The following is a 17,932-nucleotide window of genomic DNA, read 5'->3' on the forward strand; positions in this document are numbered from 1 at the left end:
GGATCTGTTCCGAGATGCTCTTGAAAGATGACATTTTACCTCGTTCTGAGATCCCAGCTTCCCAAAAAGATCCGAGCAAATCTTTAGTAGAGATACAAACTTCCAACTTTGATCATGCAAAGATCAACAGAAAAGAAAAACTTATAAGTCCTGCATACAGGTAAACTTACTCAATCCTAAATAACTTTACCTTTATCAAAGTGCTGATAGCTGTAAGTGAAGAAGGTATGCAGTTGTCATTATTCATGGAGCATTGCCACTTGTTGTCTGCAGCTGGTTTTCGGTGGTTCCTCACATTAAAGTTGCCAGTCTTGGCTCAGCCAAGGAGAATTTTTATAATTCCATCTGAAATGGTGTGGCTTTATGGCCTTATTTATGTAATTTATTATACATAATATCTTTCACATATTTTTCTTGTGAGTGTTCACATTTTAGGTAGAGGAGAATCAATTATGTATGTACTACCATCTTTCTCTTGTTATTGGAGGTTCCCCGATTTATAGAACTGAAGACTCCAATTACTGAAGGAAGCTTGAAGTAAAGAGACCCTACCTAGCCTTACAGCAAAGGTGGGCCTGAAGAGCAGTCCATAAGTGGGCATATGGATCCAGGGTTTAGGAAGCAAATGGGCCCTCCTTGCTTGAAGATCATTGTTTTGCCCCATGCACTGTGATTCTAAAACATAATTCAGGCTTCAGTAATAAAAGTTATAAATGTTTACAGTGTAGTTCCATGTGTGGTCTGTAGCTTGTATCTGGTATTGCAGTGGATGATCACTTGTCCTAATGTTCCCCCAAAGCCTCATTATACACCCAGTCTGTCTTATTTTCCTTCGATGCCTTCCACATAAGAAAAAGTCACACCCCTGTCTACCTAAACAAAGCCCCCAAATTGTAAGAAAATACACTTCATTGAAAATTATTTGGTATAACTAAATACTGTGTAATTACTATAATATAGGGGTGTGCACCGGCCACTTTTCGTGTTTTGGTTTTGGATCTGGATCTTTCTTCATGTTTTGGATCTGGGTTGGTTTTTGCCAAAACCACCCTTCCGTGTTTTGGGTTCTGGGTTTTGTGTTTTGGATCTGTATTTTTTTGAAAAAAAGCATAAAAACAGCTAAAATCACAGAATTTGTAGGTTTTTCTGCTCCTATGCTATTATTAACCTCAATAACCTTAATTTCCACTCATTTCCAGTCTATTCTGAACACCTCACACCTCACAATAGTGTTTTTATGTCCAAAAGGTTGCACCGAGGTAGCTGGATGACTATGCTAAGCGACACGAGTGGGCGGCACAAACACGTGACCCATCTAGGAGTGACACTGCAGTGGCAGACAGGATGGCAGTTAGAAAAACTAGGCCCCAAACTGTACATAATGCAAAGAAAAAAAGGTGCAAGATGGAATTGTCCTTGGGCCCTCCCACCCACCCTTATGTTGTATAAACAGGACATGCACACTTTAACAAATCAATCATTTCAGTGCCAGGATCTGCCACACAACTGTGGCTGAAATGATTGGTTCGTTTGGGCCCCCACAAAACAAGCTGGCAATTAATGTGTCCCTGCACAAACTGGCTCTACGGAGGCAAGATGTCATCCTCATCCACCAATTCCTCAACCTCTTCAGTGTGTACATCCTCGTCCTCACAAAGTATTAACTCGTCCCCACTTGAATCCACCACCACAGGTCCCTCTGTACCTTCTGGAGGCTGGTCTCCCTGGAAGAGCTGATAATTCATTTTGATGAACATCATCTTCTCCACATTCTGTGGAAGCAACCTCCTACGCCTTTCGCTGACAAGGTTCCCGGCTGCACTAAACACTCTTTCGGAGTACACACTGGAGGGGGGGCAACTCAGGTAAAATAGAGCCAGTTTGTACAGGGGCCTCCAAATTGCCTCTTTTTCCTGCCAGTACAGGTATGGACTGTCTGACATGCCTACTTGGATGCTGTCACCGATGTAATCCTCCACCATTCTGTCAATGGTGACAGTATCATATGCAGTGACAGTAGACATGTCAGAAATTGTTGCCAGGTCCTTCAGTCCGGACCAGATGTCCAAACTTGGTCCTGCCTGCCCTGCATCACCGCCAGCGGGTTGCTTAGGATACCTAAGTTTTTTCCTGGCAGCCCCAGTTGCGGGAGAAAATGAAGAAGGAGCCGTTGACGTGTCACGTTCCGCTTCAGCTGACAGTGTGTTCACCAGCAGGTCTTTGCACCTCTGCAGGCTTGTGTCGGCCAGAAAGAGAGACACCACATAGGCTTTAAACCTAGGATCGAGCACGGTGGCCAAAATGTAGTGGTCTGATTTCAACAGATTGACCACCCTGGAATCCTGGCAAAGCGAATGAAGGGCTTCATCCACAAGTCCCACATGCCGAGCGGAATCGCTCCATCTTAGCTCCTCCTTCACTTTCTCCAGCTGCTTCTGCAAAAGCCTGATGAGGGGAATGACCTGACTCAAGCTGGCAGTGTCTGAACTGACTTCACGTGTGGCAAGTTCGAAGGGCTGGAGAACCTTGCACAACACGGAAATCATTCTCCACTGCGCTTGAGTCAGGTGCATACCCCCTCCTTTGCCTATGTCATAGGTGGATGTATAGGCTTGTATGGCCTTTTGCTGCTCCTCCATCCTCTGAAGCATATAGAGGGTTGAGTTCCACCGCGTCACAACCTCTTGCTTCAGGTGATGGCAGGGCAGGTTCAAGAGTGTTTGCGGGCGCTCCAGTCTTTGGCACGCAGTCGCTGAATGGCGAAAGTGGCCAGAAATTTTTCGGGCCACCCAAAGCGTCTCCTGCACGCCCCTGTCGCTTTTCAGAAAATTCTGCACCACCAAGTTTATTGTGTGAGCAAAACATGGGACGTGCTGGAATTTGCCCAGATGTAATGCCCGCACAATATTGGTGGCGTTGTCAGATATCACAAATCCCCAGGAGAGTCTAAGTGGGGTAAGCCACTGGGCGATGATTTCACTCAGTTTCTCTAAGAGGTTGTCGGCGGTGTGCCTCTTACTGAAACCGGTGAAACACAGCGTAGCCTGCCTTGTAACGAGCTGGCGTTTCTGAGATGCTGCTACTGGTGACGCTGCTGCTGTTGCTGCGTAAGGTGATACATCTACCCAGTGGGATGTCACAGTCATATAGTCCTTAGTCTGCCCTGTTCCACTTGTCCACATGTCCGTGGTTAAGTGGACATTGTGTACAACGGCATTTTTCAGGACACTGAGGACACTTTTTCTGACATTTCTGTACAGTCTCGGTATCGCCTGCCTAGTGAAGTGGAATCTAGACGGGATTTGGAACCGGGGACACACTACCTCCATCAATTGTCTAAATCCCACTGCACTAATGGCGGATACCGGACGCACGTCTAACACCAACATAGCAGTCAAGGCCTCAGTTATACGTTTTGCTTCAGGATGACTGCTGTCGTACTTCATCCTCCTCGCTAAGGACTGTTGGAGGGTCAATTGTTTAGTAAAAGTAGTGGTGTTCCTACTTCCTCTCTGGGATGATGAACGACTCCCAGCAGCAGCAACAGCAGCAGTAGGCGTAGCAATGCAGGATCCTCCGGAGGAATCCCGGATAGGAGAGTCAGTCATGCCAGTGACATGGCCTGCAGGACTACTTCCGATCCTGACTAAGGAGGAAATTGACGAGGAGGGAGTTGACGGTGTGGTTTGCAGGCGCTTGGATACAACAGGACAATGGGATTTAGGTGTCCCTGGACTGCTTACGGTCTTAGCCAAAGTTTCTGAACTTGACAGTAACTTTTTATGAATGCGCTGCAGGTGCCGTATAAGGGAGGATGTTCCTAGGTGGTTGACGTCCCTACCCCTACTTATTTCACCTTTACATATGGTACATATGGCAAGACAGTTTTGTCCGGATTTGGATAGAAATATTGCCAGACCAAAGAGGTGGAATGTTTGGTCTTCTGCCCAGGCATGACCGTGATGGGCTTTTTCATCCCACGGACAACAACTGTCTCCCCCGGAGCCTGATTTAAACAAACCACATCACCATCAGAATCCTCCTCGCCAACTTCCTCCTCAGCGCCAGCTACACCAGTATCCTCATCCTGTTGTACTTCAACAGTGACATCTTCAATTTGCATATCAGCAAGTGGACTGTGGGTGCTCCTTTCAGCACTTGCAGGGGGCGTGCAAATGGTGGAAAGAGCCACCTCTTCCCGTCCAGTGCTGGGAAGGTCAGGCATCGCAACCACCACCACACTTGGACTCTCCTTGGGGATTTGTGATATCTTCTTAGAAAGCACAGTTCTTCGCTGTGCTTTTGCCAGCTTAACTCTTTTGATTTTTTTAGTGGGAGGAGGGCTTCCATCGTCATGTGAAGCTGAACCACTAGTCATGAACATACTAGGGATCGACCTTAGCCATTCCTTGCCACTCCGTGTCGTAAATGGCATATTGGCAAGTTTACGTTTCTCTTCAGCTGATTTAAATGTCTTTTTCAAGGTCATTTTCCTGAACTTTGCCATTTGGGATTGTATGTGCCCTCTACTATGACATTGGGCATCGGCCTTGGCAGACGACGTTGATGGCATGTTATCGTCTATGTCATGACTAGTGGCAGCAGCTTCAGCACTAGGAGGAAGTGGTTCTTGATCTTTCTCTATTTTATTTTTATCGGAGAAAGTTTGGTCCTCCATTTATGTTATATCGATTTGATATATACGTGCGGCTAAACACAGAAAATAATTATTTTTTTGGTTTGGACTGGAGTGTACATCCTACGGGGGTTACAGCACCCTTTAACGGTCAAGCCAGCCGGCCCTTTACTTATGACACAGGCGCACGCTTGGCACTACTTTGTTGATGCACGTGCGGCTACTGCGCACACAATTCACAAACACAGAAAATAATTTTTTTTTTGGTTTGGACTGGAGTGTTCTTTGGGGGTTACAGCACCCTTTAACGGTCAAGCCAGCCGGCCCTTTACTTATGACACAGGCGCACGCTTTGCACTACTTTGTTGATGCACGTGCGGCTACTGCGCACACAATTCACAAACACAGAAAATAATTTTTTTTTTGGTTTGGACTGGAGTGTACTTTCGGGGGTTACAGCACCCTTAACGGTCAAGCCAGTCGGCCCTTTACTTATGACACAGGCGCACGCTTTGCACTACTTTGTTGATGCACGTGCGGCTACTGCGCACACAATTCACAAACACAGAAAATAATTATTTTTTTTGGTTTGGACTGGAGTGTACTTTCGGGGGTTACAGCACCCTTAACGGTCAAGCCAGCCGGCCCTTTACTTATGACACAGGCGCACGCTTGGCACTACTTTGTTGATGCACGTGCGGCTACTGCGCACACAATTCACAAACACAGAAAATTATTTTTTTTTTGGTTTGGACTGGAGTGTACTTTCGGGGGTTACAGCACCCTTAATGGTCAAGCCAGCCGGCCCTTTACTTATGACACAGGCGCACGCTTGGCACTACTTTGTTGATGCACGTGCGGCTACTGCGCACACAATTCACAAACACAGAAAATTATTTTTTTTTTGGTTTGGACTGGAGTGTACTTTCGGGGGTTACAGCACCCTTAACGGTCAAGCCAGCCGGCCCTTTACTTATGACCCAGGCGCACGCTTGGCACAACTTTGTTGATGCACGTGCGGATACTGCGCACACAATTCACAAACACAGAAAATTATTTTTTTTTTGGTTTGGACTGGAGTGTACTTTGGGGTTACAGCACCCTTTAACGGTCAAGCCAGCCGGCCCTTTACTTATGACACAGGCGCACGCTTGGCACTACTTTGTTGATGCACGTGCGGCTACTGCGCACACAATTCACAAACACAGAAAATTATTATTTTTTTGGTTTGGACTGGAGTGTACTTCCTACGGGGGTTACAGCACCCTTAACGGTCAAGCCAGCCGGCCCTTTACTTATGACACAGGCGCACGCTTGGCACTACTTTGTTGATGCACGTGCGGCTACTGCGCACACAATTCACAAACACAGAAAATAATTTTTTTTTTGGTTTGGACTGGAGTGTACTTTCGGGGGTTACAGCACCCTTAACGGTCAAGCCAGTCGGCCCTTTACTTATGACACAGGCGCACGCTTTGCACTACTTTGTTGATGCACGTGCGGCTACTGCGCACACAATTCACAAACACAGAAAATAATTATTTTTTTGGTTTGGACTGGAGTGTACTTTCGGGGGTTACAGCACCCTTAACGGTCAAGCCAGCCGGCCCTTTACTTATGACACAGGCGCACGCTTGGCACTACTTTGTTGATGCACGTGCGGCTACTGCGCACACAATTCACAAACACAGAAAATTAGTTTTTTTTTGGTTTGGACTGGAGTGTACTTTCGGGGGTTACAGCACCCTTAACGGTCAAGCCAGCCGGCCCTTTACTTATGACACAGGCGCACGCTTGGCACTACTTTGTTGATGCACGTGCGGCTACTGCGCACACAATTCACAAACACAGAAAATAATTATTTTTTTGGTTTGGACTGGAGTGTACTTCCTACGGGGGTTACAGCACCCTTAACGGTCAAGCCAGCCGGCCCTTTACTTATGACACAGGCGCACGCTTGGCACTACTTTGTTGATGCACGTGCGGCTACTGCACACACAATTCACAAACACAGAAAATAATTTTTTTTTTGGTTTGGACTGGAGTGTACTTTTGGGGGTTACAGCACCCTTTAACGGTCAAGCCAGCCGGCCCTTTACTTATGACACAGGCGCACGCTTGGCACTACTTTGTTGATGCACGTGCGGCTACTGCGCACACCATTCACAAACACAGAAAATATTTTTTTTTTTGGTTTGGACTGGAGTGTACTTTGGGGGTTACAGCACCCTTAACGGTCAAGCCAGCCGGCCCTTTACTTATGACACAGGCGCACGCTTGGCACTACTTTGTTGATGCACGTGCGGCTACTGCGCACACCATTCACAAACACAGAAAATATTTTTTTTTTTGGTTTGGACTGGAGTGTACTTTGGGGGTTACAGCACCCTTTAACGGTCAAGCCAGCCGGCCCTTTACTTATGACACAGGCGCACGCTTGGCACTACTTTGTTGATGCACGTGCGGCTACTGCGCACACAATTCACAAACACAGAAAATATATTATTTTTTTAGCACTTGGGGGGAGCACCCCTGATGGACAGAGCACCCCCTGGACAACACTACAGCACCCCTTTAGGACTGGGACACTACACAGGACTTTGGAGTGGACACAGCCCCTATGGAGAACTGACTGCACAACACAGTCCAGCCAGCCCCTATGGACTTTGAAGTAGTGGACACAGCCCCTATTAACAACAGCAGCACAGCACAACACAGCCAGCCCCTATGGACTTTGAAGTAGTGGACAACAGCAGCACTACACTACACTACACAGCCCTAACTCCCACCCTCCCTCTTCACTGTCCACAGCCGAGTGAGAAAATGGCGCCGACGCGGGTACCTTATATAGGATCCAAAACCCGCGAGACTCGGAAGGCGGGATGATGACGTTTTGCCTCGATTTCAGATCCGAGTCAGGCGGGAAAAGTCGAGCCTGACTCGGATCGGACTCGGATCGGGGGGGTTCGGATTTCAGAAATCCGAACCCGCTCACCCCTACTATAATATATCCTTCTTTCTGAACTAAAGATCAGAAACACACTGTTACTGATATTTCATATACACATAGTCACAGGGCTGGAACATGGCTTTATACAAACCTGTGATATCATGACATAGGGGGCGAGTCTGCTAGCAATAGGCAGTAGAGCTCTACAATAGCGCTACTTGCTGAAGAGTGCCGTTTCAGACAGGGTGTCATTCCAGACACCCTGCAAGCCACATGCAGGTGCCATGGGGTATTGATGGAGCCTCCAACAGGGCCCTGGGTGATGATAGCCCTCGCATAACCGCAATTTATGGCACTGCATAGTGAATATCTGACATATGTTGCTAAAGCTGGCCATACATCTAAAAATTTTCTTTCCAAACATTAAACTAGTTGGAATGAAAATCTGGTAATGCTCCCAAAAACTGGAAAATGGACAAAAATGGTTCAGAAAAATTGATTAAATCCATTTTTAGGGTAGAATACATCAACACTAAAAATGTGGTCAGACCCCCGAAAATGTTGTTTTCGAGGGTTTGACTGCATTTTCTATATACACCTAGCCGAAGCTTGGACCCGATAGGCAACGCCAACTATCAATGGTGTTGTCTAATAGAAGCCTATGCTTCTTTTTGGGAGACTTCCCAGGGTCCCCCACGTCTCACGCATATGCTAGCCTATGGACGCGCATATGCAAAAGGACTCCAGGGTCATAGACCCCAATACGAAGTCCCAACACTGCAAAGGACAGCTCTTATCGGGAGAGTTTGCTAAAATCATAATGCATCCAGTGTTACTAAATGCAGGTATGCATGTGATGATTGGCAGGATACATTGCATCCAAAATGCGATGCTTGATTCATCCCATCATAAATCTATTTTAATTTTAACCAGCCAACTAGTTGGATGGTTGGCAAGACAATTGTAAGTGTATAACTAGCTTGAGGGAGGTCAGTTCTTCACAACATATCTTTCAAATGACAGTACAAGCGTGTTTCTGAGTATTACACATACAATTTCAGTCGTAAGTCTTAAGGCAATATCGTGTCCAGTTCCCCCTTGAACTCTCCCCAGCTGCTACCCGGCAGTCGTGGGCACGATTTGGTGTTAAAAACTGTCCAAATTCACCCTCGATCTATTGTGCATCCTAACTATTTCCAGTGCATCGTGACTGAGATTGTCAGATCTTGCCTGCAGCAGGCAAGATCTTAAGATGCGATGTACGACCAGCGGATACGCGCATCTGCAGCGTGATCGTGAGTGGACACTCACGATTAGGAAGTATTTTACACGATCTCTCGTTCCGATGGGGCGGAATCAGGCGGATTGTGTAAAATATTGTCTAGTGTGTAGGCACCTTGATTTTAAGATGTAATTGACCCCTTGCATTGCAACATGGTTTATCCAGGGACAAAGTCACATGCTTTTTTTTGTTTTGTTTTGCTCCCAACTTAGGGCTAAATGTTATAGTCTCCGAGTTTCCCACACTGCGTGGATTTATGCCAGTCTCCCCATTTTTTTTACAGTGGCAATCATTATAAAGGCTAAACCAACTTTGTTTAGCCTTTATAATGATTGCCACTTTAAAAAAATGGGATGACTCGCATAAATCTCAGCAGTGTCGGAAACTCGGAGACTATTACGTTTAGCCCTTAGAATCAGCTCCAATTATTTTAATTAGACAAAACTGCTGTGTGAAGTTACTCTTAGTAATTAATTATAGCATAAAACATTCCTCTCCACGAGCAGAGGCAACCATAGGCAACAATTAAAGCAGATTGAAATAAATGATGCTTCTATTTGCAGCATTATTGGCTTATGGAAAGCTATATTATTCAATCAGCTGTCTCTGTTGACAGAGCTGAACTCAGTAAATGAAATTGTTATTCAATTCATAAATAATACTGACTCCTTAATATGTATTTAATATTATATTGTCGTTGTAATTGAATCACGCAAGCCAGGTAATTCTGGCTGAGCAAAACTAAACCCCTAGATGGGTCCAACATAGGTCCTATCCCTCACCCTTTTAATGACTTGTGGGTGCTGATTCTAGTGTCAAAATTTGATTGATGGGTCTTTAACCATTAGGTGGAGGGGCCGTGTTTCTTGCTATATATGTATATATGTATATATATATATATATATATATATATATATATATATATATTAGGGGTGTGCACCGGCCACTTTTCGTGTTTTGTGTTTTGGTTTTGGATCTGGATCTTTCTTCATGTTTTGGATCTGGATTGGTTTTGCCAAAACCACCCTTCCGTGTTTTGGGTTCTGGGTTTTGTGTTTTGGATCTGTATTTTTTTGAAAAAAAGCATAAAAACAGCTAAAATCACAGAATTTGTAGGTTTTTCTGCTCCTATGCTATTATTAACCTCAATAACCTTAATTTCCACTCATTTCCAGTCTATTCTGAACACCTCACACCTCACAATAGTGTTTTTATGTCCAAAAGGTTGCACCGAGGTAGCTGGATGACTATGCTAAGCGACACGAGTGGGCGGCACAAACACGTGACCCATCTAGGAGTGACACTGCAGTGGCAGACAGGATGGCAGTTAGAAAAACTAGGCTCCAAACTGTACATAATGCAAAGAAAAAAAAGAGGTGCAAGATGGAATTGTCCTTGGGCCCTCCCACCCACCCTTATGTTGTATAAACAGGACATGCACACTTTAACAAATCAATCATTTCAGCGCCAGGGTCTGCCACACAACTGTGGCTGAAATGATTGGTTCGTTTGGGCCCCCACAAAACAAGCTGGCAATTAATGTGTCCCTGCACAAACTGGCTCTACGGAGGCAAGATGTCATCCTCATCCTCCTCATCCACCGATTCCTCACCCTCTTCAGTGTGTACATCCTCATCCTCACAAAGTATTAACTCGTCCCCACTTGAATCCACCACCACAGGTCCCTCTGTACCTTCTGGAGGCTGGTCTCCTTGGAAGAGCTGATAATTCATTTTGATGAACATCATCTTCTCCACATTCTGTCGAAGCAACCTCCTACGCCTTTCGCTGACAAGGTTCCCGGCTGCACTAAACACTCTTTCGGAGTACACACTGGAGGGGGGGGCAACTCAGGTAAAATAGAGCCAGTTTGTACAGGGGACTCCAAATTGCCTCTTTTTCCTGCCAGTACAGGTATGGACTGTCTGACATGCCTACTTGGATGCTGTCACCGATGTAATCCTCCACCATTCTGTCAATGGTGACAGTATCATATTCAGTGACAGTAGACATGTCAGAAATTGTTGCCAGGTCCTTCAGTCCGGACCAGATGTCCAAACTTGGTCCTGCCTGCCCTGCATCACCGCCAGCGGGTAGCTTAGGATACCTAAGCTTTTTCCTTGCAGCCCCAGTTGCGGGAGAAAATGAAGAAGGAGCTGTTGACGTGTCACGTTCCGCTTCAGCTGACAGTGTGTTCACCAGCAGGTCTTTGCACCTCTGCAGGCTTGTGTCGGCCGGAAAGAGAGACACCACATAGGCTTTAAACCTAGGATCGAGCACGGTGGCCAAAATGTAGTGGTCTGATTTCAACAGATTGACCACCCTGGAATCCTGGCAAAGCGAATGAAGGGCTTCATCCACAAGTCCCACATGCCGAGCGGAATCGCTCCGTCTTAGCTCCTCCTTCACTTTCTCCAGCTGCTTCTGCAAAAGCCTGATGAGGGGAATGACCTGACTCAAGCTGGCAGTGTCTGAACTGACTTCACGTGTGGCAAGTTCGAAGGGCTGGAGAACCTTGCACAACACGGAAATCATTCTCCACTGCGCTTGAGTCAGGTGCATACCCCCTCCTTTGCCTATGTCATAGGTGGATGTATAGGCTTGTATGGCCTTTTGCTGCTCCTCCATCCTCTGAAGCATATAGAGGGTTGAGTTCCACCGCGTCACAACCTCTTGCTTCAGGTGATGGCGGGGCAGGTTCAAGAGTGTTTGCTGGCGCTCCAGTCTTCGGCACGCAGTCGCTGAATGGCGAAAGTGGCCAGAAATTTTTCGGGCCACCCAAAGCGTCTCCTGCACGCCCCTGTCGCTTTTCAGAAAATTCTGCACCACCAAGTTTATTGTGTGAGCAAAACATGGGACGTGCTGGAATTTGCCCAGATGTAATGCCCGCACAATATTGGTGGCGTTGTCAGATATCACAAAGCCCCAGGAGAGTCTAAGTGGGGTAAGCCACTGGGCGATGATTTCCCTCAGTTTCTCTAAGAGGTTGTCGGCGGTGTACCTCTTACTGAAACCGGTGATACACAGCGTAGCCTGCCTTGTAACGAGCTGGCGTTTCTGAGATGCTGCTACTGGTGACGCTGCTGCTGTTGCTGCGTAAGGTGATACATATAACCAGTGGGCTGTCACAGTCATATAGTCCTTAGTCTGCCCTGTTCCACTTGTCCACATGTCCGTGGTTAAGTGGACATTGTGTACAACGGCATTTTTCAGGACACTGAGGACACTTTTTCTGACGTTTCTGTACAGTCTCGGTATCGCCTGCCTAGTGAAGTGGAATCTAGACGGGATTTGGAACCGGGGACACACTACCTCCATCAATTGTCTAAATCCCACTGCACTAATGGCGGATACCGGACGCACGTCTAACACCAACATAGCAGTCAAGGCCTCAGTTATACATTTTGCTTCAGGATGACTGCTGTCGTACTTCATCCTCCTCGCTAAGGATTGTTGGAGGGTCAATTGTTTAGTAAAAGTAGTGGTGTTCCTACTTCCTCTCTGGGATGATGAACGACTTCCAGCAGCAGCAACAGCAGCAGCGGCAGCAGTAGGCGTAGCAATGCAGGATCCTCCGGAGGAATCCCGGATAGGAGAGTCAGTCATGCCAGTGACATGGCCTGCAGGACTACTTCCGATCCTGACTAAGGAGGAAATTGACGAGGAGGGAGTTGACGGTGTGGTTTGCAGGCGCTTGGATACAACAGGACAACGGGATTTAGGTGTCCCTGGACTGCTTACGGTCTTAGCCAAAGTTTCTGAACTTGACAGTAACTTTTTATGAACGCGCTGCAGGTGCCGTATAAGGGAGGATGTTCCTAGGTGGTTGACGTCCCTACCCCTACTTATTTCACCTTTACATATGGTACATATGGCAAGACAGTTGCTGTCCGGATTTGGATAGAAATATTGCCAGACCAAAGAGGTGGAATGTTTGGTCTTCTGCCCAGGCATGACCGTGATAGGCTTTTTCATCCCACGGACAACAACTGTCTCCCCCGGAGCCTGATTTAAACAAACCACATCACCAGAAGAATCCTCCTCGCCAACTTCCTCCTCAGCGCCAGCTACACCAGTATCCTCATCCTGTTGTACTTCAACAGTGACATCTTCAATTTGCATATCAGCAAGTGGACTGTGGGTGCTCCTTTCAGCACTTGCAGGGGGCGTGCAAATGGTGGAAAGAGTCACCTCTTCCCATCCAGTGCTGGGAAGGTCAGGCATCGCAACTACCACCACACTTGGACTCTCCTTGGGGATTTGTGATATCTTCTTAGAAAGCACAGTTCTTCGCTGTGCTTTTGCCAGCTTAACTCTTTTGATTTTTTTAGTGGGAGGAGGGCTTCCATCGTCATGTGAAGCTGAACCACTAGTCCTGAACATACTAGGGATCGACCTTAGCCGTTCCTTGCCACTCCGTGTCGTAAATGGCATATTGGCAAGTTTACGTTTCTCTTCAGCTGATTTAAATGTCTTTTTCAAGGTCATTTTCCTGAACTTTGCCATTTGGGATTGTATGTGCCCTCTACTATGACATTGGGCATCGGCCTTGGCAGACGACGTTGATGGCATGTTATCGCCTATGTCATGACTAGTGGCAGCAGCTTCAGCACTAGGAGGAAGTGGTTCTTGATCTTTCTCTATTTTATTTTTATCGGAGAAAGTTTGGTCCTCCATTTATGTTATATCAATTTGATATATACGTGCGGCTAAACACAGAAAATTATTTTTTTTTTTGTTTGGACTGGAGTGTACTTTGGGGGTTACAGCACCCTTTAACGGTCAAGCCAGCCGGCCCTTTACTTATAACACAGGCGCACGCTTGGCACTACTTTGTTGATGCACGTGCGGCTACTGCGCACACAGGGCCTGATTCAGACCCACTCGCGAGCGGCTGTCCGCTCGCAAGTGGGTCGATGTTATGGACTGAGCATGCGCACGACGGAGGGAGCTCCGTCGTGCGCATGCGCCAGACGCGACGAGCGAAGGAAAGTCCTTCGCTCGTTGTGTCCGATCAAAGGGGGCGTGCTGTCAATGTTGATTGACAGCACACCCCCTTTGGTGGGCGTGCCGGGGGCGTGCCTCCCTGACGGGGGCGTTCCCACGGGAACGCCTCCCGTCAGAAGCCGGCCCACTGACATCACTAGTGATGTCAGTGGGAGTGATTTTGGCTCTGATAGAGCCAAAATCACTCAGGAGCTTGCGGTTGAAAACCTCAACCGCAGGCTCCGGCTCGCAAATTCGATGGTCGCGATGGTCTCGACCATCGCGACCATCACAATGCACGCTCTTATAGCCTGTGGGTGGTGACCCACAGCTATACGAGCGTCCAGGAGGACGCTCCATGAAAATGGAGGCCGGCCCTCATTCAGAGCGTGCGCTCTGCTCAGAGCGTACGGCTCTGAATGAGGGCCACAATTCACAAACACAGAAAATAATTTTTTTTTTGGTTTGGACTGGAGTGTACTTTCGGGGGTTACAGCACCCTTAACGGTCAAGCCAGCCGGCCCTTTACTTATGACACAGGCGCACGCTTGGCACTACTTTGTTGATGCACATGCGGCTACTGCGCACACAATTCACAAACACAGAAAATAATTTTTTTTTTGGTCTGGACTGGAGTGTACTTTGGGGGTTACAGCACCCTTTAACGGTCAAGCCAGCCAGCCCTTTACTTATGACACAGGCGCACGCTTGGCACTACTTTGTTGATGCACGTGCGGCTACTGCGCACACAATTCACAAACACAGAAAATAATTTTTTTTTTGGTTTGGACTGGAGTGTACTTTCGGGGGTTACAGCACCCTTAACGGTCAAGCCAGCCGGCCCTTTACTTATGACACAGGCGCACGCTTGGCACTACTTTGTTGATGCACGTGCGGCTACTGCGCACACAATTCACAAACACAGAAAATAATTTTTTTTTTGGTTTGGACTGGAGTGTACTTTGGGGGTTACAGCACCCTTTAACGGTCAAGCCAGCCGGCCCTTTACTTATGACACAGGCGCACGCTTGGCACTACTTTGTTGATGCACGTGCGGCTACTGCGCACACAATTCACAAACACAGAAAATAATTTTTTTTTGGGTTTGGACTGGAGTGTACTTTCGGGGATTACAGCACCCTTTAACGGTCAAGCCAGCCGGCCCTTTACTTATGACACAGGCGCACGCTTGGCACTACTTTGTTGATGCACGTGCGGCTACTGCGCACACAATTCACAAACACAGAAAATAATTTTTTTTTTGGTTTGGACTGGAGTGTACTTTCGGGGGTTACAGCACCCTTAATGGTCAAGCCAGCCGGCCCTTTACTTATGACACAGGCGCACGCTTGGCACTACTTTGTTGATGCACGTGCGGCTACTGCGAACACAATTCACAAACACAGAAAATAATTTTTTTTTTGGTTTGGACTGGAGTGTACTTTGGGGGTTACAGCACCGTTTAACGGTCAAGCCAGCCGGCCCTTTACTTATGACACAGGCGCACGCTTGGCACTACTTTGTTGATGCACGTGCGGCTACTGCGCACACAATTCACAAACACAGAAAATAATTTTTTTTTGGGTTTGGACTGGAGTGTACTTTCGGGGGTTACAGCACCCTTAACGGTCAAGCCAGCCGGCCCTTTACTTATGACACAGGCGCACGCTTGGCACTACTTTGTTGATGCACGTGCGGCTACTGCGCACACAATTCACAAACACAGAAAAAAAATTTTTTTTGGGTTTGGACTGGAGTGTACTTTGGGGGTTACAGCACCCTTTAACGGTCAAGCCAGCCGGCCCTTTACTTATGACACAGGCGCAAGCTTGGCACTACTTTGTTGATGCACGTGCGGCTACTGCGCACACAATTCACAAACACAGAAAATAATTTTTTTTTGGGTTTGGACTGGAGTGTACTTTCGGGGGTTACAGCACCCTTAACGGTCAAGCCAGCCGGCCCTTTACTTATGACACAGGCGCACGCTTGGCACTACTTTGTTGATGCACGTGCGGCTACTGCGCACACAATTCACAAACACAGAAAAAAAATTTTTTTTGGGTTTGGACTGGAGTGTACTTTGGGGGTTACAGCACCCTTTAACGGTCAAGCCAGCCGGCCCTTTACTTATGACACAGGCGCAAGCTTGGCACTACTTTGTTGATGCACGTGCGGCTACTGCGCACACAATTCACAAACACAGAAAATATTTTTTTTTTTGGTTTGGACTGGAGTGTACTTTGGGGGTTACAGCACCCTTAACGGTCAAGCCAGCCGGCCCTTTACTTATGACACAGGCGCACGCTTGGCACTACTTTGTTGATGCACGTGCGGCTACTGCGCACACAATTCACAAACACAGAAAATATATTATTTTTTTAGCACTTGGGGGGAGCACCCCTGATGGACAGAGCACCCCCTGGACAACACTATAGCACCCCTTTAGGACTGGGACACTGCACAGGACTTTGGAGTGGACACAGCCCCTATGGAGAACTGACTGCACAACACAGTCCAGCCAGCCCCTATGGACTTTGAAGTAGTGGACACAGCCCCTATTAACAACAGCAGCACAGCACAACACAGCCAGCCCCTATGGACTTTGAAGTAGTGGACAACAGCAGCACTACACTACACTACACTACACAGCCCTAACTCCCACCCTCCCTCTTCACTGTCCACAGCCGAGTGAGAAAATGGCGCCGACGCTGGTACCTTATATAGGATCCAAAACCCGCGAGACTCGGAAGGCGGGATGATGACGTTTTGCCTCGATTTCAGATCCGAGTCAGGCGGGAAAAGTCGAGCCTGCCTCGGATCGGACTCGGATCGGGGGGGTTCGGATTTCAGAAATCCGAACCCGCTCACCCCTAATATATATATATATATATATATAGGAATCGGCACTCACCAGGTTACTGACAAACAATATTCTTTAATTACCCATCCTTGATGGAGATAAAGTGCCTAGAGCCAAATAAAGTGCAAAGGTCAACATTTCGGTCCTCAGTGGACCTTCCCCAGGACATAGCAACAGATGTATACAGCTAGTAGTGGTGGTATTCATTCTCCACTTGGTTGTGAAGCTGTATACATATCTTGCTATGTCCTGAGGAAGGTCCACTGAGGACCGAAACGTTGACCTTTGCACTTTATTTGGCTCTATGCACTTTATCTCCATCAAGGATGGGTAATTAAAGAATCTTGTTTGTCAGTAACCTGGTGAGTGCCGATTCCTATTTTTCTATACAAATGGACTCTTTGGCCCTCATTCAGAGCCACTCGCAAGCGGGCGCACGTACGTTAGGCGTACGTACAAAAATATTTAAATTCAAGGGCTCGCTCGTATTTTTGATCGCATCTAAAAATCCTCCCCAAACTCAGACGACCCCTCCTCTAACTAACGAGCGTGCGAAATAGCGAGCGTACATCCCCGAAATGGCTTGAAGGGAACGCACGCACAAGTATAAACCGGAAGAGGCCATGTCAGATGTCGATTACCTGCTCCTTTATTCTGCCTACCTCCATCAATCGTATCATGCCAATCAATGTATCAATTAGCTTAATGGTTTTTTTTTTTCAACACAATGTAAGAAACTTTACTCTTGTCCGTGTTTGTGTTTACCCGCAGAATACGTACGGCTTAAACATTCGCTTTTATTGCTCAAAAAACATGTTAGCCACAATGAGACAATTGTTCTATTGCTGTGGATCCCCGCATATTTTCCGGGGTTCATTTCTGTATTTAAATTTGCTTACGCATGTCACTGCATCAAGCCTATCATAACTCTCCAGAGATTTCTGGCCCTGTCGAACACATGACTCATACACTAACCAATCAAATTGCTCCTGTTAATTTCCAAGCTACATTAGCCAATCAGAAATTTTTGCCACACTTTATCAAAAATGAATTTTAAGAAAAACACCATTGCCATCATGAGAGCCTCCACATTCATCAGGCGCGAGCTGCTGGTGCTAACGGAGGTGCTGGATCGGCGTATCACCAGCCAGCCTCCACCCATCACCAACCGGCAGAAGCGTTCCGCGTATGCGGAGGCACGGGCCCGCCTGCGCT

Source organism: Taudactylus pleione, unplaced genomic scaffold (genome assembly GCF_031769625.1).
Source record: "Taudactylus pleione unplaced genomic scaffold, aTauple2 ptg000154l, whole genome shotgun sequence".
Taxonomy (NCBI): Eukaryota; Metazoa; Chordata; class Amphibia; order Anura; family Myobatrachidae; genus Taudactylus; species Taudactylus pleione.